The 22726-nt window shown below is 41.7% G+C and overlaps 1 protein-coding gene across 2 annotated transcripts in view; it reads left to right on the top strand.

The window, feature by feature from the left end:
* The window catches only part of ITPK1 (inositol-tetrakisphosphate 1-kinase), a 158331-nt gene that overhangs the window by 1283 nt on the left and 134322 nt on the right, over nucleotides 1-22726 (top strand). The window lies entirely within an intron of this gene.

Raw genomic sequence — 22726 nt, 5'->3', positions numbered from 1 at the left:
TGAGGGTGGTATAACTGCATCTATTTTTCTGCAGTCCCAGAGGAAAAGGTTAGTTCGATAAGATGTAATTAGACTTTATCTGAATAGCTTAGAGGATAATATATGCAGCATATTACACAATTTTATTATTTAATTGGAAGTGTAAACTCCATGTGGGTCGAAGGTCTAGTGACACATGCATTACAGCTTCTGATATTGAATAACAGCTTTTTCTTACTTATTTCATTCTCATAGTAAGTTTATAACAAGTATATGAAATCAATTTTGATAATGGAAAATATTCTAAATAACCCGTGTTCTGGTTTCTGTGAAGTCTGTTCAAACTTTGCAGAATATATTTTACGAGACTTTATTAAACACACTTTATTAAAGCATGTCATGCTAAAAACACCAGTCCCTGTGAAATTTCTGTTGGTAGCTCTTTCTCCTTTCTGTAAAGATGAAGGAGGCAGAAGAAACAGAAAACTGTTTCGAGAAAGTGACAGCTTTTACATCAGCTTGTGTTCTTGGCATTCTGTATCCTCTCTGTCAAACTTCAGCAAAACTTATCAGAGTTTTTTAAAGTATAGAAAAGGCCACAGGTTCTGGTTTAATGTCTTCTTAGATTTCATGTGATTCTCCAAACAAAATATTACTGGATGAATAATGCTAAGCTTTGATCTTGCGTGAGAGATTTTCAGTTAGTTTTTGTGATGCTCAAAAATATACTTTAACCTCTAATAAACATAAGAAAAATGTCATTTTTAGGGGCTTGAGGTTTGGTATAGGCTGGTTTTCATGCCCAGAAACTAAGAGGAATCTCAGAAAATACATAAAAAGCTTTTTGTAGTAATTTGTCTTTTGTTCTTGGTATTATGTGCTGTACATTCTTATGTTTAGGAATTGCCAAAACTGACTTTCTGCCCTCCACTGTCCTTGTTTCTCTTTTTGACTAGGTTCTTTGCTTCATTTTTCTCTGCTTCAGAAATTCCTTATGCTTGTTTTACATAACATGGATCTACAATTTCTTTGTGTACTGTACAAATTTATTAATAGTTTTAGGTCCTCGCTGTGCTGTGAAAATTGACCCCGGAGTGTCTCTCTTGCTACACTTTACTAATTTCTTGATGAAAATTAGGCTATGTCATTCTGTATAGGCTAAGCTCACTTTGAATAGCATTTACAGACATTGGATAGATATCTCTGTTCAGTCATGCTTTGATATTTTTAAAAGCATTTAATATTAGCCTTTCTGTAGAAGTGGAGTTAAGTGTTTGGTTTAAAGATCAGTACAGTCACTGGAGCAAGTTGCGCTGATATCTTGGATGCTGTTTTCCTTCCCGGTAACTTCCATTGACGCCAGTGGGAAGCTGCATTCATTTAGGCAAAGATTTTAAGTATTTTATGCATAATATCTACTGGATCACTTGTGTGTTTGTAAGCTTTTGTTGCTGTAGAAGAAGTGGTACCGAACTCAACATATATCTTACCAGAAATATCGTGTGTGGTAGGAAATAAGACAAGCGTACTCATTCCTGTACAGTGATTCATGCGTTAGAGTGGACTATGTGTCTGTCTGTCTACTCTACGTACTTTATGGTGACTGTTACTTGGAATTTATTTGCCTGTTGCCTAGGGATATACTTTCTGGATGACTACAAGGTTCAGTTTTGTTTGTATGGGTTTGCAATGAAGCAGTTATATAATCTAGGAAAGTAAGAGAAGCCTCCTAACGAACTCCTGAAGCATGCTGGGTTTAAATCGAGGGTATTGTTAGGACGAGAAAAATCTTCATTTCTTTGCAGTCTGCCAGTGCAGCCACTTCAAGTGGAGAGCACTGGTGTCCTAAAGGGATCGTGGACAGACGTTTCAGAATCTGTTCGAACCATCCTCTGAGAGATAGTCTAAGCACTGAACCACTTTCTTAAGAGTGGTTCCAGGCTTTGTCTCGAGCAGCACTCCTAAGCTGAAATGTTGTTACACTGTCCTAGCTGAAATGAGATATGAGTGAGTGTGAGTGGACCAGCAGTTAAGGTGCTGCTTTGGGGCATAGGCAGGCCTGCCTTCAGGTTTCTGCTCCACAAAGACTGGGCAGGAACCTTAAATACTTTCCTCATGTTTGTATCCATCTTTAAAGTGCAGCTTAGGCTTCTGGGTTTCAATAGGTTTCCCTGTTAAATTTTGGCATCTGAATTCTTCCAGTTTTGTTACTGGAGAACTTATAGGCACCTGCCTTCTTTTCTTAAAATTTTCACTTGGTTATGTAAAGTTCTGGTAACATGTGTGACTGGCATGGCAGCTGTCCTGCCTGAACACAGTGTCTTGGGAGTTTTGCCTAAGCTTTGTATCTGCAAGGTAATCTTCCTTGTATCAAAGGCCTTTGAGCTCACCTGCACTTTTGGTCCTCACTGGGGCACACTAGATACATCCTACCTGAGCTGTATTCTTTGTAGAGCATAACAGCCTTGGCTGTGCCTTCCAGCTGTAGCCCAAGGAGATTAAAGCAGTGCCTGTGGTGATACCTACCTCCACGTTTATAGCCCAGACCAGCAGTTCCTAAGTTGTTGGGTTACAGCCCACTGCAGCCCTTAATGGTTCGACATTTCTTTCAGGCTTCTGAGCGGTGTGGTGAGCAAAAAGGCAGCGTGGTTTCACAACCCTGTTGCAGAGGATCAGTGGTCCCTGGATAGCACCTTGAGAGCTGTTGACCTGGAGGACATAGCACTTGGCCTGGCAAGTGGGAAGCCTGGTTTCAAGTCTGCAGCTGGTGTCTCCCAAGGGAGACTGAACCTGAAGATGGGCCAGGCTTGCGCCGATCCTCTGGCTGAACCTACCACTGTGTATAGAGAGGAATGTGAGCTCCCTCCCCAGTGCCAGGGTAGCCATCCTCCATGCTATGTCTGTAGCATCATGGCAGGGACATTGCTTTAGGATGAGGTGCGTCCTCGGTTCTGGTCTCTGCTTCCCACAGCAGTTTTTGCTTCCACCCAGCAACTCCTTTCTACATAAGCTGTTGGTGGAGTAAGACTTTTATGTTCCCTTTCTGTGCATTGGTATAGTTTCAGTGGGGAGAAGAGAGTCTCTGTCTCAGCCTTGCTGATACGAGGGCATTCCTATTTGAGTTGTGATGTGGGATTGAGCTCTTCTGTGTGGAACAGGGCATTTGGTACAGGCTTCTTATCTCCTCAGTGAATTTATTAGTCAGGAGGCAATTTAAGAAGCTAATACTGCCAAGTTGTCCTGTGCTTTTGAGTGAAGCTTCTAGGACACCATGCTTTGTGTTGAACTCTGTATTATCTGCATGCTAGCATATATGCTGCAGTTGCAGTTCCCCGAGTAGGGCCCCTTATGGGACTGCGGCGTGCAAATGTCTGGTTTGTGCATCTCAAGTAGACTTTGCTGCAGGCCTTTATGTTCAGCTCCGCCAAGGTGATGGGACAGTCTCAGAGCTTTAGGTAGCTGGCTATTGACAAAATATAGAGTAACTGTAGCCCGCTAAAAAGTAAGGCAAGGTTTCTAGGGACTCCTAAATAAGAATTTAGGAGCCTGTGATGTAAGCATGTAGTTCTACATTGTCATGTGTCCCTGCCACTGCTGAAAGGAACAGTTCCTCCCTCCTCTAGCAGCTTGGTCTTGTCCTCTGTCTCAGGCTGGGTTTAGTGGTTATGCAGTTGGCAAAGACTCTCAATCCAATCAGTTCCCTGCTCATCACATTGACCTTGGAATGGTTGTCACTGTGCAGGTGCACAAGCATTAATGCAAGGCTGGGGAAATGGAGATGCCCCATTCCATTACAGAGATGACAGAGCTGTGGTGTGAACTGCCAATGGTGGTAACGACTCTTGGATACCCATGTTATCCTTTTGTAAAATACGCATAGATGTACTGCCAGGTCTCTCTGGGTGTTGTCGACAAAAAGACTCCTGTTCATGCCATATGAGGAGTGGTGGTGGTAGTACAGAAAAATGCATATATCTGTTCAGAAAATGAGTTGTGTGTGTTTGGCACCAGTTCAGATTAGTGAGGTGCAGCCATTTACAAATGGCTGTTCACTCTATAAAAGCCTCCATTTCCTTGCTTGTTGTTCTGCATGTCATCTGTTAATATTGTCTCTTCTGGGAGCCACGGAGATGCGAGGCAGTAAGATTATGGCAACGTGAATAAGTTACAGTGATATGAGATTAAGTGAAATATGCTCCATCCAAGAGGAGATAATTTAAAGTCACCCATTCTGAATGATAAGCTACTTCTCAGTTATTTTGGGCAAAAGCATTCACATGTGCAACTCATAAGTTTGCATGGTAATGTGGTAGCTTTTCTGTGTAGCTATATACATAATGAGTCAGAATTTCCTCTTTATAGCATGTAGAAAATGAATAGCAAAGGAGTTGGAGAGTTGCCTGAAGATGTAATCCGTGTCATGATAAGTCCTGCAATTCGACAGACAGAAGAACTGTGCTTGTACATCCTAATGTCCAGATTATTTATGATCAGATTTTATTGTGCTGTGTTATTTTCATAAAAGCAGGATGAGCATCTGGGAGGAAAAAGTTCTCAGGAAATCATAGAAATTCTGAGAAAATCAAATTCTGCCCGCAAAAGAAAATGGAAGTGAGGTAACTGAGAATGCCTTCTAGTAAAGCTCAGTTGTCTTGATTTTTAGTGAGCAAGCTGAATTGTCTTCTTCCCTCCTTGGGAGATAATCCATGACAAACTGATAGCATTCATTGACACACAGGAAGCTAAGGCTTCTCCATCTGGTTTGGATTCCCAGGTGCTACCCACTGCTGAAGACTGTTCTGAAACTTGAGACCATGTTCTTGAATTGCTACCTGCATCAGTTCAGCAGGTCTTGGTTTTGGTTTTGTGCAAGGGGGTGTACTTTTCTTTGGGTATGTAGCTCCTGTTAGCATATACATCACCTGTGCTGAAGACCATTTGGGTATGACAGGTCACTGTGGTGAGTTGGTTTTGTTTTGTTTGTATTGAGTTATGATGAAGCTATTTTGACGCTGATACCAGATCGATCTGCTGAACTTAGCAACCAATGATTTTTTCCTACCAAAATATTAGTACGCTTAATTTAAATTTCTGTGTGACTCCAACTTGTTCGCTTTTTTTCTTTAAGTTAAATTGATTCTTCAACTTCTGCCCATTTCATTTCTGTGATAGATAGTTAAACCTTCTTTTAGCACCTATGAGAAGCTACTCTGTTTAGTGAATCTACCATAAAATGGTAAACGCTGTTGTCAGTGCTGTAGATCTGTATGGCTCTCTTTCTCTTCTAAACTTTATCTGTGGTCTCTTGTGTGCCATGGCCTGTGCACAAGAACCTAAACATGAGATTTAAGAATAATGCTGGTTTGAGGGTATTAAATTAATCTGTTTCTTTATATAGCAGGCCATGAAGTATATTGCATATTTTTTCCAGGAAGAACTCAGGGGATTTTCTTTAACCCCAATTCCCCACAAAAAAACCCTAAATACTACTTTTGTTAAATGTCTGGCTTGTGGCAGTTAGCTTTTACAGCCTTAAAAGCCATAAAAATAAAACGTACGTGTGTGATCAATAGCTCCCATTGTTGCTTGTGTTAGTCTGAAATACTATATCATGAGAAGTAACTGGGGGCCGGATGGGTGGGTAAGTTTCTTTGACATCAGCTCTAACAACGACTTACAACTAGCCTAATGGTAGAAATTATACTAAGCCATTAAAAAGTGTTGAAAGTAGTAGCAAAACCCCCGTGTATTTCTTGGAGGAAAAGTTCACTGTATTTCTGGGTTCCTGCTCCTTCTTCCAGTAGTCTATAGAGAAGACTTTACGTCCCAGAAGAACTGGATATATGTGCATTTTCTTAATCTCTGAGATTATTGGTAGGCATCCTTGTCACGAAAAGCTTACTGCGTTATGCTTGCAGAGCCATTTCATGGGAACACAGAGCGCAGCGGCTCAGCAACAGAAGTGACTGTAACAATCACCCTTTCATAGCGACTCTGTTTTGTGATCTAGCAATCATTTACCTCAGGTTCAGGAAGTTTGCGTCCTCCTTATGGTACATCCCTTTACCACAACCTGTTTGAATTGATATGCAGCAAGGAACAATAATAAGCTTGGTCAGGTGGCAGCTCTTCAGAGAAAGAGTTGCATTCTTTTGCAGAGCGCAGGCTGAATACAAATTGACAGTGTTGCCAAAAAAAAAAAAAGCAAATGTCATCTTGGGGTACATAAGTTGGAACAGAGCCTGCAAGGCACATGAAGTAATGCCTCCATTCTGCACAGCACTGATAAGGCTGCTGCTGCAGTAGTCTCACCTACAGCCTTTGCTTTGGGGCATGGCATTTCAAGGAAAAGGCAGATCAGCTGGAAAGTGCCCAAAAGAGCGCGGTGAGAAGGATCAAAAGTCTTGAAAATATGGTGTATTGTACCGTGTTATTCAACATAAAGAAGAGGAGGCTGGAGATGGATCTTTGGACACTGTAAAAAGCTGTTGGGGGGGGGGGGGGGGGGGCCGAAGAAAAAACCAACACCCCCACCCCCAATGTATTCCCCAGTTCCGTTGTAGGTAGAACAAAAAGTAGTGGGCTTCAGTTGTGCCCAGAAGGAGGGATGATAGGTAAGTGGAAAAGATACTGTGATTGTCTAGGTAGGCAGTGGAATTCGTTGCTTGAGACTTCTAAGACCGGCTTGGAAAAACATGTTGGGAATGACATGGGCCTGTGGTCTCGTTTCAAGGCAGAGATGTTGACCTCTCCTGATGTCACCACTGTCCCTGGTTTGGCCCAATCAGTAATAGAGCAGAAGGTGCCTGAGAAACAGTTCTTTGTGTACATCAAGTAGTTTGAAGTCCCTTTACTAATTCAGAAGTCATGATTTGGGAAATCTAGGCACACAGTCTAAATGTGTGCAGCTTTTTCCAATATATAGGCTCAACCTGAGAGGGCTGTCAGAGATGACAGAAAGCGTTTCCTCTGCCTTAATGTACTGCACCTGGGAAGCACTGATTGATAGTGTATCTCCTGATATTGGTCAGATAATGTGCTATTCATCTCAACAGTTGACACTTTTTGGTGAGGTGACATTCTTGAACATGTTCCAAGGACACAAGGAAGCAGAGCATGTGAAACACACTAAAATAAGTGTGATAATAGATAAAATAAGCACCTGTGCTGGGCACATCTGTGCCATGGTGCTGTGGAACAAACCCTCTTCTGTCTGGTTATCTTCTTTTTCTCATTTTTGAGTTCAGTGTTCAGTCCTCGGAACAATGGTTTGTTTTGTACTGACGGAATTTAACTTGCAGGAGTTATGCCCTTTATATGATCAAGGAGGAAACTGCTGATACTTCCATACTGTCCAAATACTAGTTAGTATTCTCTCTCTCTGCAGAGAGAAATCCTATTTGGAGGACAACCACATAGTGTAAGAATGGCTTTCAAAATGACCGAGTTTCATTGAGGGGGATGTTCTTTACTTCCAAGTAAAATGTCCTTACTTGTAGTTCTGTTTCCTCCCAACTGCAGTGCTTGGGCTATTTTGGCCAGGTGTGATTGCCACTCGTACAAATTTTGTCAAATAATTCCTGTCAATTTGGAACCAAAGCAGAAGTCTGATCTTTCCCACAGCCAGGCTACTACCTGTGCAGGTCGGAGGGTGTGTGCTCATTGAGGTCACTCTGAGGGCTCGCAGGGGTCTGATCTGTAGAGTGGAGAAAGTCATGTTTCTAGATCTAAGGGCACTTTTAGGAAAGTAATTGGCAGAGCCAGGCCCAGAACTTGGAAGCAGGTTCAGTTCATGTTGAGCTGTTTAATCTTCTCCCTTCAGATGCCAGTTAGTGAAGATTTATAACATGTCTCGGTTTGTCTTGTCACATACTGCTGAGTCATGCTTGCTTGCTTGCTTGCTTGGAAGAGTTTGAAGTTGGTCCTTCCTCCTCAAAAAAACAGGCTTATTTTTGCTCTTCATCACACTCCTCACAGGTTTTTCTTCCTCCTTGTCAACAAGCCATCTTTCGTCCTTTCCCTCTGTAAAGCATTGGTTCTGCATGTTTGGTCTGGGTCTCGAGGCATTGCCTCATGAAACTGGATTCTTCATGATGCTGCTAGCAAAGGAGGAAAAATACTTGAATGAGACATGCCTGTAGCAAAAGACAAAATACTCAGTCTTGAGCTGTGAAGCTGGGATGCTCCTGGCTGTTTTTCTGAAGCCCCGTGTTTGTCCTGTCAGACTGCACCACAAATGTGCGTGCATGTTGAGGGAGTCTTGGAGATGTTTTGGTTGACAGGCCAGCTGAAGAGTGTGAGGCCAGCCAAATAGACCTGAACCTGGCCAGCCAGGACCTGAACGATGGTTGTAGCAGATGCTTAGAGAAAGTATGAGGCACAGAACAAATGTGCTCACCTTCCCCTTGGCAGACCCTCTTGCCTTCTGTCAGTCACTGGTTTACAGACTCTGGTGGCAGCAGTTGTGTCCATGGTATCATGTTTAATAGCCACAGATGGATCTGGTCCGCATAAAGCTTTTAATGCATTTCTGAACTCACTTTCATTCCTGACATCACAGGAACATAAGGAGGCTGTTGGCACATGATGGCTATTCTCTAGTTTTTCTGTGAGTAAAACTTGAACAAATATGAAGTTGCTTCTCCTGTTTACAGGGTTTGGTTGGTTGGGTTTTTTTCAAGCTGTAAAGGAATAGACATTACTTATTTTTAAGTGTATGTATACATGTTCATTTTACTAGACCACCCTGGCTCTTGACCAATTAAAAAACAAAAAAATCATTTCAGTCAAGATGTCGTAAGAAGTTCAGAAGTCAAAAGTTCTTCCCCAAAGAGAAAAGACTTTCCTGCTAAAAATAAAAAAGCTTGCAAAAGAGGGAGGAGGAACTAAAAGCTAGGTACAGCTTAGGAGCCATCTTCTAACTTCATGTGGTGCATGCTAATCTGTAACTTAGAACCGACAGTGGAGGGTTTTGTGGAACCTAAAAACCCCTTGTAACTGAAGAGAGTAGAGTGTCCAGATCCACATTTGCTGCCTGACCAGGTTAAGTGGTAACGTAGCAGAGGAGCACTCTCCAAAAGTGAAGTACAATACTAGTACTGCAATAGTAACAGAAGCCCTGTCTCTAGCATTTATGCCAAATGTACAATGCATTTTCAAATAAAATCTGCAGCCGTCTCTTGTCTAATATTGAAAGCATTGAATTTTTCTGGTCTTTCTGTTGATTTTCAGTTAACATTGCCTTTCTGTAGTTTCAAGTATGGCTTTAAGAGTCGCTTCAACTCAGCATTCTTTCACACTGTTGTCTAAAACAAATTTTCTTTGCCAGTCAGTCTTTAAGCACAGACTTGCATGCACTTATAGCAGCCTCATGGTTTAAGAGCTACTGTGCTGTCTGGCACAGGTGCATGCCGATAACGTGTCGACTCATGATGTTTCCATCACGTGTGGCTTTAACATTAGTGTCCTGTGAGATAGCCTGGGTAAACCACATTATCAGAGACTCTTTACAAGGCCCCCTGGTATGATAGAGCTGTGTGCGAAGCTCAGCATTCAGATATGCTTGCTAGTTGGAGGAGTGGGAAGAGGAGGATAGAGGGAGCTTGTTCTGAGGTTGCCTGTGGTGCTGCTCTTGTTTTGCCGACAAAGAGGGAGCTTAATTCACTGGAGCTGTCAATCTGGTAGTTTTCAAGCACTGAAAGAAAACTCCTGTAAAAGTGTGTGTAAGTGTATGTGAGGGAGGAAGGGGAAAAAGAAACTAAGCAAATCTACTATTTTGATGAAAGGCTGACGGCAAAAAAAAAATAGTACTTGTAGTTGCTGACTTGCACCCTGTATCTGGCAGAAAAGGGGAAAGCATAAGAGTAAAAGGGGAGAAGTACTGTTGCTGGCACATTGGGTTGGAGCACCATGTGCTGTGCAAAGAGTACGTGATGATAAAATTGAGCAGCACCCTTTGTCACTCAGTAGAAGTTTTCTTTTTCAAAACTGCCACCTTTTAAAGCTGGTTTAATCTATGGAAAGAAAATGGTTTGTGCTGCGCCTTTAGCTGTTCCTGGTTGCATGGACTGCAAGTGGGAGCTGGGGCTATAGGGGGGAAGAGAGATCTATTTGCAGATGGACAAGTGCTGGATGGGGTTATATTTTGACTTTGGGTCTTGACATTTTGGTGTAACTTTTCCTTCTGTCTCAAGGAATAGATCAAACTCCAGGGACTCTGTCCAGGCTGGAGTGAATTTTGAAGAGAGGAGGGTTTTTTGACCTTTTTCCTGGCCTTTATAGAACCAAAATTTTAGCACACTTTCAGGAATAGAAAGTACAGGCTTGCTGCTAGATAAGGGGCTGAAGCTCTATTTTCTTTTTCTTTCTCTTTCTGATGCTATTTTAGGCCCTCAGTTCTCAGCATCTGGGAGAATTTGTGCTTTGAATTTTGTTTTATTCACAATTCAGTAGAGTGAAAAATCTTTGGTCATAGACATCCCCAAGTTTAAATTGCTTTTGTTTGGGGCTAACTTTGTTTGAAGAACTCTAGCTAGTTTCCCTTCTGATTCCTTTGTTAGTGCAATGTGATCGTAGCTTTACTCTTTATGTATGCTGTAGGGCATTGATCTTCATCACTTTTGTTGCTTACTCGTGATGGATTGCCCATTTTCAAATAGCAATGCACCTCAAGGTAGAGCTTTCTTGTGGATCAGAACTTGCTTTTTTTGCAGTAAAACCAGTGGATCTTACTATTGTCTGGTCTAAATGTAATTTAAAGCCTCTGTGGGCTATCTTTTCCTTAAAGTATATAACAGGTTATTGCTGGTTCTGGGTATTGTAATCAAACCACATGGATCTTTAGCATATAAGCTCATGTCTCCCTGAGAAGGCTCTGGAGAGTAGAGGAGACTTTACTTGATTGATGCTGGTCAGTTACTGTGTTTTAATTGTGAATGTTTCTAAGAGACTGGTGGATGTAAGTGCTCGTTTGTGTCCACTAGGAATCTGACATTTGGAGCCCAAAATGATGCTGGAAGGAGCCAGAATTGATTGAATGAGAAAGGCATAGGGTTGTTGGGGAGTTTTGTCTTTTTTCTCTAAGTAAAATAAACTCAGGTGCATAGTACAGAGTTATGGTTGCAGCAGACTATCACTTCCATGTGTACTGTGCTGACCACCAGCTTTTCTAGTAAAACTTTTTTCTCATTTTTGTGCTACTGTGTTAAGCAGTTTCCTGATCAGCATAGTGCTGCACCTTGGCTCACAATAGGTATTGTTTGGGTGGGGGTTGGCACAATATTTTTGTGCTGTGATTTGATCTCTTGTTTGTCTTTAATAATCTATTAAAATGTAATGCTTAATCCCATTCCTTTTGGCAGGTTTTCCTCTAGTATTGTTGCAATGGTAATGAAACAGTGTAGCTCTGATTGCAAGAGATCACTGAAGAAAAACAGTATTTGGGGATGTTTCTTTTGTGTCTTTGGCTATAGAACAGAGAGAACAGCCACACTAGAGGCAGAGTAAGTTGGAACTTCAGTCTGACGTGCTGTGGCTGTTCGTATGTTAACAAATGACCTCCCCGATTTTTCCCTTGCTCCTAGTTTCTCGTGTTTGCCATTGTGAAAAAGGTCTGTAGAACCAGACAGGAGAGCATTCTTCAAAGAGGAAAATCTGTTTCTGAAACCACAGAACATGGGTAGAGCATTTACTACAGCTAATGTGTATTTTTGAAGTTACTTTTCTTTCTTTGTCTGTCAGCTTTGGTACCAGTGGACTGTGGAAAAGCATGTTTCCTCCCTGCCCCCTACCCCAACTTACACTAACTGCAATTAGGAGACCTTAATTAAAATGCTTGGTTCGTAGCTTGGGCAAAGAATTTGGAAACAAAGTCATTTATTCTAAGGCAGCTTTACCACAGATTTCTTCTGAGGCAAAGCTGTTTCCTGATGTGTAAGATCAAGATCTCTAAATCTGTTGTTCTGTAGATGAATTAGATGGGGGTCAAGTTCTTTGTACTAGCATTTATTCCTAAAATAGTAATCCTTGCATATGAATTAGGCTGAGATTCTCAAAAGCTCCTGCTTGTTAAGGTGCTGAGTTTTCTTGACCTTGGTGAGAGCTGAGCACGTTTGCAGACCTTGGCCTAATCCAGCTCCCTGTGAAGCTCTTGGAAATCTCTGGGAACTGGATATACCTGGTGTTCAGATTTAATTTTTTTTAATGGAAAGCCTGAGAGACAGGGATGGAAATTGAGTTTGTTCATAGTGGCCCAAGTTCAGTGGCAAACCTGGGATCAACACATGGACTTCTTTTGCTGGTTTGTTCTAGCTTTGTTGCACCATAACTACTGGGAGCAGGCACTTAAAAGATGTGGTGGCTTGATAACAACAATTGATGGCCAAGAATCAAAAGCGTAGTAGGTAGTAATTAAAACATGCAACCACAATGCCATTGAAAGTACTCTGAATGCCTGCTTGGCCCAGGGAAGTATCTGGTAGCGTAATTTGAAATGTTTTTGTAGGACCAAGTATAGTATTTGAGTTTCCTGTTACTTGTTAGTGCTGCTGCCACCTTTTCTTACGTTGACTGATATGTGGGTGTGAAAGCTCCCTTGTAAGAATAGATTTTTAGCACACTTGCTGCTGCTGGTAGTGAAACCTGAAACACAAAATGCTTGTTTCTGGAAAACGCATGTGGTCCATGTAAAATCTCCCTGTTCCCTCTTCCCTATCTCATTAAATCAAAGTAGATTGCCAGTTGTATGGGGCTGATCCAGGCAGAATGGAGCAGCCTAGCAGTGCTGCTAATATTACAGTAAAGGAAGGCTTGTGCTGGAGAAAGTTTTTGGTTAAATATTTTTTGGTCTTTAAAACAGTAATGTCTGTGTGGGGGTGTTTTCAGCAGCCACTTTGGCTTTGAGGGGATAATTGTTGGAGCCTTTTATAAGAACAGGGATGAAGGTTCTCTTTCAGTAAAGCTTGACCTCCTTTTGATAAAATAAAAACTATTAAAGGGTTAAGGTTGTTTTTTATTTTCCCGATTCTCTATATGTCTTTGAATGTGAAAATTCTTTCCCTAGCTTTTTCCCTCCCCTCCAACACTTCAGGAAATTAAATTGTTTATACAAAACGTCTGATGTCGGTGTTGGACGCCTACACTAGCTCAGGGACTCAGAGGCATTTCTGCAAGGCCAGTCCCAAAAAACCTGAGAGGTGGCTCTTTCCTGCTGTACTGTAAATGTATAGTTTGACTGTGAGGGGTTTTTGAAGCACGCTGCCCAGACAGCTTTGAAATATGAGTAAAGTCTTAGGTGTACGTAGATGAGCTGCAAACAATTGAAATGTGTTTAAATCTTGATGTCTTCCATGTCTTCACTGGGGGGTGGGGGTTGTACAGGGAGTTTACAAATCAAGGAATACTCTCCGATCCAAGAGAGAGAATAGAGAAAAGTCTCTTGAATCAGGCATAGGCCTGGCAGCTAAAATAGGGTTGGCTTTTGGCTCTGCAGTAGGCTTTGTTGTAACTTAAGCAAATCAGTGAATTTCCCAATATAATACTTTTTCTACCTGTCAAATGCAGAAATAATAGAAAACTGTCAGAATGCTGTCGTGTGGCTGAACTGACTGTGAATTGCTCATAGATCATTGGATCTCAAAGGAGAGCTAAAGTGTTCATTACTTTATCTTGCTATTTGTCAGCAGCTCTTAATGCACATCTATCTATTCCAAGGCATGGTTCAAAATTAAAAATTCAAGTTAAAATTTGTCTGCTCCTCATTGGTGATTCCTGTAAAAGAAATATCATTGAACCCAGTTGTTGAGGACCCCAACGTGTTTTAACAATTGTAGTGCTCTCTTAACTGCTGTTCTCTCAGACCTATTTAACTAGTGAGTGTTTTCAGTTTATGCTACACAGAGTAAGTGATTACCCAGCTTTTGCCAAGCTAAGATTTCATCTTCTTGCATTGACTTTCCTAACTTGGTAATTTTAAATTGTGGTGAAAATGAAGGTATAGTTTGAAAAGCAAAGAGGAGAGAAGGAGCCAGGAGGCTGTGTAACAATCCAGTCCAGAAGAGACAGTGATAGTGATAAGGGTTGTTTTCTTGCTTATGTTTTTCTCTGCTTCTTGTGTGGATGCCTGAGTTCCAAGAAGGCCCTTGTAACCCTGTAGATAGAGCAAGTAGTTGCAATTTTCCAAATGCACACAAAAACTGGAAGCTACAAATAAATTGGAGCTTGAGCCTAAACCTGCTGAGGCTAATGGGAGGGGTTTTTTTTTAGTGATAAAACAGTTTACGTAACACAGGAACTTTGGAAAAAACCCTCTCAAAAAGTAGGAGTCTTTTATTCTTCTTATAGCAGCTTGTCTAAGAAGGTGCTATATAACTTACTTGTCTAGCTGTGAACTGAAAAACAAAACAAAATCACTTCTCAGAAGTGATTCATTTTCTTTCACATCTGCAGGTTGTTTACTGAGACTGGCTCTTCAGGAAGTCTTCACTCCTTTGTGTTTATTATACACAATTTTACTTGCAATAAATGTCTGAAAGACTCAAATGATTGGCTGGCTGAGGGTTCTATCAGAAGTGGGTAGCAGCTTGGTTTTGTCATGCTTATTTAAAAATTAAAAGATCAGGTATGCTCTGCAGCCTCTTTTCTAAAGGAAGCTGCTGTTCACCATTGTACCAAGAAACTATTTTTTCCACTCTAAATGAGGCCCTGGATCTCCTAGGAGATTTTAAGACTGCATATTTATTTTCTGAAAAATAGACTCATTTAATGCGTCTTCTGAAACGATGCTTGAGACATAGCAGAATACCTCTTTCAAGTGACTGGCAAGCAGCACAGGCAGTGTTTTGGTCTTCCTTTACAGGTGAGGATGTAGCTGTGAACCACTGGCCAGATCACATCCTAGCAGTGAAAGTGGAGGAGTGCAATCTAAACACTCCCAAGTGAAAACAAAGGGGGCAGTTAATTTGCTTTAGATGAAGCTTAGTATTTTAAGGTGGGCTCTGTTTATGTCGGTTGTCTCACCTACAGGACTGAAAACAGTATGTCTGCAGAACATAGTGTGTTCAGTTAATCTCTCTGTATGTGAAAGTTTCAAGGAGTGGTCTCACGGGAGAGGAAAAAAATGCCCAAAACAGAATGAAGGCTTTTTAGACTACAAGGCCCTGTACCTCCTCTCCTGGTTGCTTTTCAAATGGACAGCTGTGAGCCACATCCAGGAAAGAAGACGGATGTGGTGATCAGAGCAGGCTGCCTGCCGCATGGTGCTCTGAGCTGGCATAAGCACCCTTCCTGATCTGAGGCAAGGGTCATGCATGTACTTAAGTTGGGGTGCTGTTCCTACTCCTTCTTAAGGAAGTGCATATTGTTGAGTTGTCCTGCTGTGAGACTGTTTTCTTTTTACCATAATTTTCTGGATTACTTGTGGACTAGTAATGGCTTCTTTCCCTATGTAATGCATATGGTTTCAGGAGATCCTTATTACAGGTGTTCGTTCTTTATGCTCAGACTGACAGTGTCCCATAGATTTCTCATGCTCTTGACCTGTTGGAGGTTGCCTTTCTGCTCTCTCTGTCTTGCCTCTCTAAGGTGTGGTTTTCTGGTGGTGTTTGCTTGTTGGGTTGGTTTTTTGCTTGGTTGTTTTTTTTTTTTTTTTTCCTTCAATGGGAGGAGACTTTAATGTGGTCTTTTCCTTTTGGCTTTGGAAATCCTTTGGAAGGATTTCTGTATGGTCCCACTTGTGTTGAAGAAATTATGTTAAGCAAAGCTGTGACTGCTTTGTCCATTAGGCAGGTATGTGGTAAGTGGTAGAAGGCTGTTGGAGTAGTTCCCGTTCTGAATGGAGTACTTGGTGATGGTACTAGCCCAGGATGGCTAATCCAACTGTTGTCTCGAGCATAAGCACAGAAGCTATTAAATTCAGGATTGTTGTTGCTACGCAGGTGCCAGTTTATGGCAGACAATGTCTAAAATGATCACTGGCATCCAAAAGCTCACTATTGGTTGTCTTGGGTATGAAAGATATGAGGGTCCCTAGCAGGTGCTTTTCTTGTTCCTCCCAGACTACCCTGCTGTGGAGCATAGAAAGGGCAGGACCACAGCTGCCACCTTGTCTTGTATCACTGGAGTGAGAGAGTAGCTGGGATAGTTGCAGTACCCTCCCAGGCAAGGACTGTGAAGGCTGAGGACTCTTTAGCCCACTGTCTTTGGGTCCCAGAATGAGCAGATATCACATTCAAGGTTTCTAGTAACAGCAAATGAAGGCAGTGGGTACTGCAGGATGAACACGGAAGGACTGAAGAGAAGTTCTTTCCACACAAAAGGAGTGTAGGATAGATGGGCCTTTTGGAGTGAGATGCAGAAGTGCCCAGGATAACTGTTGAGCCTGAGCCTGTGGAATGCAGCCAATGGAAGCCTCACTGCTCCAAGGAGTATTTAAGTGAGAGAGCAGTGTGGTGGGAGGGAGGGTAAAGAGCATCAGCTGAAATACTGAGGGCCAGTATGAGGGGCAGAGGTTGTAGTCCTAGCCTGTCCCTGGAATGTGTTCTGATTGAGGCATTGATGGGATTCAGTATGTCCTCCTCAGAGGTTATCAGTTTTGAAACCCATTTCATATGAAACCTCTACACTGAAAAATTGAGTTCTAACTTTAGCTCTTTAAAAACACCTTTGTATCTGGGCTTATGGAACAAAAACAAACTTCTGCTATAAAGGAGAGCTTCCAGAGGAACAGCTTGACTCCTTTAAAGTAGTGCTCTGTAGCTTCAATTATGTCATGGTGTCGGTTCTTGGAAAATCTGCTAAGCTAGTTACTCAAAAACACCTTGGAAATCTTCTCTGTGGCTTAATTACTGGTAAGTAACTGTCATCTGTTGCATGTTTATGTAAAAGGTATATAGCAAGTGGAAGAGTTGATGGATAGAATACAACTGTTCATATGATCCTAATGTGTGCATGTGGGAGGAGTAGTTTCCCAAGTAAGGCTTATTTCCAGACAAGTCCAGTTAATCTCTCTGTACAAGGATTAAATGACTTACAGTGATTTTGCTTTTAGTGTCATGGAATCAACAACAGAGAAGGATTGTTGTTACCCGTGGTAAAGCAGCACGGCACTGTAATGCCTTTGCTTGACTGGCTATTTTGATAAGGACCTACAATGAGAGATGACAAAAATCAGAGGATTTAGCATATAGTTCTGCCTCGGTTCTAGTGGGATCTTACCTAGGACAGAAGCCTGCAGTGTTAATCTTGCAGCTGTCTGATATAACAGCAGACCTGTGCCTTACGTCTCAAGGGGCAGCACCTTACAAAGAAGAGCTCACGCAGCTCCTCTGCAAAACCCAGAAAGGAGGTAAGAAACAGTAGTGCTGTGTGAAGTATCTGTAATGGCAAGCTTCATCCAGAGCTTCTGTCAGCCATATTCTCCTAGCACGTTCATCGTCAGTGGGGGTGTTTGGTACTCGACAGCATAAGCATGCCCTGTCTACTTACACTACTGGAAGGGTGCAAGACCGGTGATGTTTGGCTTGGTGCCATTAAATTACAACACAAGAACTGTATGGCTGTAGGTGGATAGAGACCTTAGAATAATGCATCTTGAGCAATCCTAGCACCAAGGCAGTGGTAAAATTTGAGGACATTGAAAGAAACTTGATCTTTGATACTATGTTCTCTCTCTCGTGTATGGGCAGAGGGAGGAGTTTAGTGGCAAGTTTAGCATGCAGGTTATCTTTAGAAGCATCTGTAAGCAGTTTATTGTTAGGTAGGATGCAAGACTTTGTGGGTTAGGGCCTTAGTTACAGTGAAATATTTTACAGACAAATACTTGAAAAAGAGAAATTTTCCTGCTTTTAACAATATTAAAATTTTGTTTTGTTTTGACGTAAGGACTCTTTCATTCTTTCTTGGTTCATAGCCTTAAATAGCCAAAAATGCAGTTTTAGATTTTTTTTCTTTTATTTCCTAATTGTTTGTCTGTAGGCTTCCCCCCCCCCCCCCCCCCCCCCCCCCCAGTGATGTGAGTAGAAAAGTTATTCTTCACCAGGGAAGTCCTCCTGAAAAAGTCTAGGCATGACCTACTAGGATTTTTCTAAGGAGAACACCACAATGTGAAAACAGTGGAATAGAATCATAATGAAATGGTCTGTTATCTTTCCAGCATCACTTCTGACTGAATATCCTGAAGTAAGACAAGGATATAAATGAAGCTATAGTGTACCTCTGTAAGCAAGGTCTGTGGTTTAAAAGTGTCCTGGGGCACATAGCTGCTGTTGTAAACTCCATCTGAAATTAGTAACTGGAACTGTAGGTGTTATGTCTGACCAATATGCAGGCTAGTGCTTTTTGTTGGTTCAAAAAATTTGCACTTTAGTACTTTACACTGAAACTGGTCTTCTCTTGAAGCCAGGCCTTGAGAGAGGATTCTGCTGCAAAATCAAGGCTGGCCTTGATACTGTTAGACTGACATTGATGGGCTGTTGGTTAGCTGTGCCTTATGGAGGGTGCTGAGTGGTCTGCAGCCTCACAGGTTTGAGAGCTGTCTGTGGGATTGGGGTGATGTTTGTCTGGTGTCCGCCTTGGGGTGGTGGTACGAAGACATGCAGGCCAGGCTGGAGGAAGACTCCTTTTATAGTTGTGGATGGTGATGCTAGAATTCAGATGGAGGAAAAAAATTAGGTGTTCAAATTAGTCTTGAAAACAAAAATTATTATCCTGGCAGGTTGTTCACTTTTATCTGGAAACTAATTAGAGAAAATAATTAGGGGTGATGTAGTGTTTCATTGAGATGTAAGGGAGTCTTCCAAATAAGATAATGACAGCTTATGGCCTCTTAGATTGCAACTTTCACAAGGTTTTGGTTATCATTTTATAATCATCACAACTTCATTGTTCTGGAGAACTGGGATGATTTTGAAGAGGAACATTTTTGCTAAATTGGAATAGCTTCTGCCCTTAAGGTATTCTGCCCTGTGTATTTTGCAGCTTGCTGTGGCACCTTGGACTGTGTGCTGACCAAGCATGAAACCCTGCAAGTCCAAGTAGGCAGATAATACCTACCCAGTGCAAGAGTGAAGTCAGCGAGGCTGAGCAACTGCGTGCAAGGGGGTTACGTAAAGCTGGGTGTGGAGCAGCCGCCTCCTTTATGAAACACGGCTGACTGCAGGGTTCTGATGTGCAAAGAGCTGTGAAAACATGCTGCCTGAGAAAAAGACTTCTTGGGATAAGAAATCCTGCTGTTGCAGAAAGGTGTGCTAGTGGGGCGTAAAAGCAGACACTTGGTCAAGGATTTTCTTTTGCCTTCACAAACAAGAATTCCTGGAAATGTTCTGAGCAAGTGTTATTTTTATTTACTAAGAGATTGAGAGGTAAATGTGTATGTTTCTCTGTGTAAAATTCTAATAGTATTATATGGTTCAGTCATTTTCATTAACTGTTACTTGATAACTCTTAAGTGACAGCAAATGGGATGAACAAAAATCACTTTCCTCAGCAGATGTAGTTCAAGGATCTAAGACATCCAGAATTTTCGACATTATTTGAAGCTGTTATTTAACGCAGACTTTTTCCCATGTATAATGATTCTTCAAGTCCTTGTACATATTTCAGAATTACAGCAATTTAAAAGTTGTAACCTTTCTACAAGTCCCTTTCTTTTATGCTGATTGTATCTCCAGTTAACCTGTGATGTCATTCTGGCAGTATCTTTGAGCTCATCCTGCGTATGACACCCCCCAGACAAATGTGAAAGCCCTAAAGAGAGAACATGGGGAGTTAGCAGTGTGCATCTGATGATGGGCAATGTGAAAAGCAACCTGAAACAGCAGAGGAATCATCAGCTTCTCCTTACCTTGTGATGTGCAGTCACCTGTAGGCTTGAAATCCCAGTGTGTGGTAAAGCATCATCTCCACAGTTCTTATCTCTTATGTCTGCAAACAAAAGAAGTGAGCAAGAGAAAATAAGTACGCTTGTCCAAGGGAGATTTGTTCTGTGGTCATGTTTAATCAAACATGTAATCAGCATTTAATCAAACATTTAATAAACTGCTTGCATTTTTCCTTCTAATTAGTTGCTGCCAATTATTGGGATTGAAGAGTGAGTTTCAGGGTGGAGCTGGACAAAAATAACCCAGAGGAAAACAACTAGCTGCTACTGTGCCTTTGTGTCTGCCTTTCCAGCTCCTACTCAAAAGCTGGATCAGCTGTTTATACATCCGCCTCCTTAGCAATGATAAGGACAATGGTAATTTGGTAAATTAGAATAGAAATTTAGCTTTTTATTTTTCCCTTTAAGAGGGATTTGGGTTATCTTGCCAACTCATCAGCATGTTGTGATCACACCAATGCTGTAATGGGGAGGGGCAGGTACCAGAGAATCTAGATAAGTCCATAAAGGGAAACAAATGTAAAAGATGCGGCTGAACTGTTGGCCTTAGGCTTTTTTTTTTTTTTTCCCCCCGCCCCCTAAGAGGGAGAACGAGGGTATGAGTAACAGAGCTCCGGTATGATGGTATGATTTAGCTTGTCACGACAGCTTCTAGAAAATCTGAGGAGACCCAAGAAATTGTCCGGTTCTTCCAGTTACGCAGTGTAGCAGACCTCCCAGCAGATCCGAATCTGGGCTGCAACGGAGTCTGGTTAGAAAATATAATTAGCATTTTGGAGGTTGTATATCAGCTCCTGCGTGCCCTGGCCAAATTTGGGCAAGTTGTAGTCTTAAAACACATGTGCTAAGTCACTGATGGAAATGATGGGTGTAACAGCTGCTGTTACAGGATAAGTTCATAACTAGGATAAGTTATGAAAAAACCAAGGGCAGGATTAATTAGAGCACCCTGTGTGTGTGTACCTCAGTGCATCTGTGTGAGAGAGATTAGTAGCAAGATGTGCCATGGAAGGTCGGGTGTGGGAGACAGCAAGGCACATGCTGTGGGTGTTGGCCCAAGGCAGAGCCCTGAAGGTGACCTTTTGGGCGAAGTGGTGCCTGCAGAAGGGCTGAAGCTGACCAGAAAAAATTGTTTCGTTCAGAGAGATGGGATGCTCTAAATTTCTTGTACGCAAACAGGATTTACGTTGAAGAGCTTCTATCTTTGTCATTCACTATACCTTATGGAGGGATGTGCATTTTGTGTAACAGCTTGGATAAAAAACAGGCAGTAGTTGTGTTTTATGATTTATAAAAGGTTTTTTTTCTCTTACTGCACTGTAAACAGTCCACTGAAGCAAACAAGAGAATGGGTGTTCTGGCAGACCTATACATAGAGCAAGAAGCCTATGGACTGGAAGAAATAGGAAGAATTTTAATCTTCAGTGTAATGTAAAGCAGATAAAAATGCCTGATAACATAGATATGTTTGTAACACACACATAGATGCCCTTCTCTGAAGCGGTCTAGACACCAGGACAGGGAATTTTTACCAGCTAGGGTGGAGATTTCTCAGAGATACTGTTTTGCACTTTTCAGGTGCAGAAACTATTGTGAGTGATGGAGGCTTTTTGTTTTGCTGTCTTATCTCTGCTCCAGCTTCAGGTTTGTGCTTTCTGACCTTGACTGATCCTATGCGTAACAATCCTATGTCCATCCCTGCCCAAAGCTTTTGGTGTATTTCTATGAATCTTCATGACCTACATTGCCTTGATATTAAAAGGTTGGCAGCAGTACCTTGTTCCATGTGTTGTATTTCCAGCTCCTCAAACTGCAGCCCCATCCAACGAGACCAATGGAAAACTCTGTTCTCTTATCTGAACCTTTTGTTAAGGTTTTTGCCCAGGGTGTGTGGGTTTTTTGGTTCAGGGTTTGGGGTTTTTTTCCCCTTTGGTCCCCCCCTCCACCCCATGTTCACATCAGCTATTAATATTATTCTGTATGCTGTATAATAAAAAACATTTATTAATTTGCTGTCTCTCCATTTAGATCCTTTTTTCTTGTAAGTAGGACTATACTCAAATATTGCACGTTGCAGACATTTTATCTGATTACCAGGATCATGTGTGGTTTGTGCAGATCACCAAGGTTGTTCACGGCAGCACTGTCAAACGCTCGCTCTGTCCTGTTGCTTCTGAGGGAAGTTGGCCATGTGTCAATAAATGGAATATCTTCGAACAGTATGATCATCACTTGTTGGAAGCCAAGCTTTCATTTTATTGCAAGCCTCTCTAATGAGGCTTCCAAATAAAGTAAAATCATTTTTCTTTGATCTATGTTGACGTAAACTCCAGCAGAAGAGTCAGTTGTAGGGGAAGAGGGGAAGGAAATTCCCATTATTCGTATCAGCATCTGAATCTGTTCAAATGGAGAAAAGCAATCCAGTTCACATTTCTTTAATTTGTACCCTGTGTCTTCTGCTGAACATCTTTTTCTTCTCAGAGAGGGTACTAGGCTGCAGAATTGCGCTTTTCAGATTCCAAGTGCTTTTCTGTTTTCTGTTGACATGGTTCATACAGTGTTTGGGGGGAGCTCCATTGCGAAATAAAGGTGAAACCCAGTTTCAGATGATACTGGAACTGCTTTTAGCCAGCTTCTTATTTGGGGCTTAACCAGCCAGTCCTCTTTAAAATAACAGCTGCATTCGTAAGTGCCCCAAACTAAAGGCTGAAGCTTGAAATGCATCTCAAAGAGAGCAAACAAAACAGGGGAACTGACTGGATGAGTTATGTGAGCCTAAACTGATGCAGAGTTTGAGGAGAAAAGATTTCTAGGAATGTCTCTTACTTATTTCATGCTAAACCTTTCGGCATAGACTCTTGCTGTCAGTTATGT

Source organism: Gymnogyps californianus, chromosome 5 (genome assembly GCF_018139145.2).
Source record: "Gymnogyps californianus isolate 813 chromosome 5, ASM1813914v2, whole genome shotgun sequence".
In the NCBI taxonomy this organism is placed as follows: domain Eukaryota; kingdom Metazoa; phylum Chordata; class Aves; order Accipitriformes; family Cathartidae; genus Gymnogyps; species Gymnogyps californianus.
The sequence above is the reverse complement of the archived record's forward strand: the minus strand, read 5'-3'. Positions and strand labels throughout refer to the sequence as shown.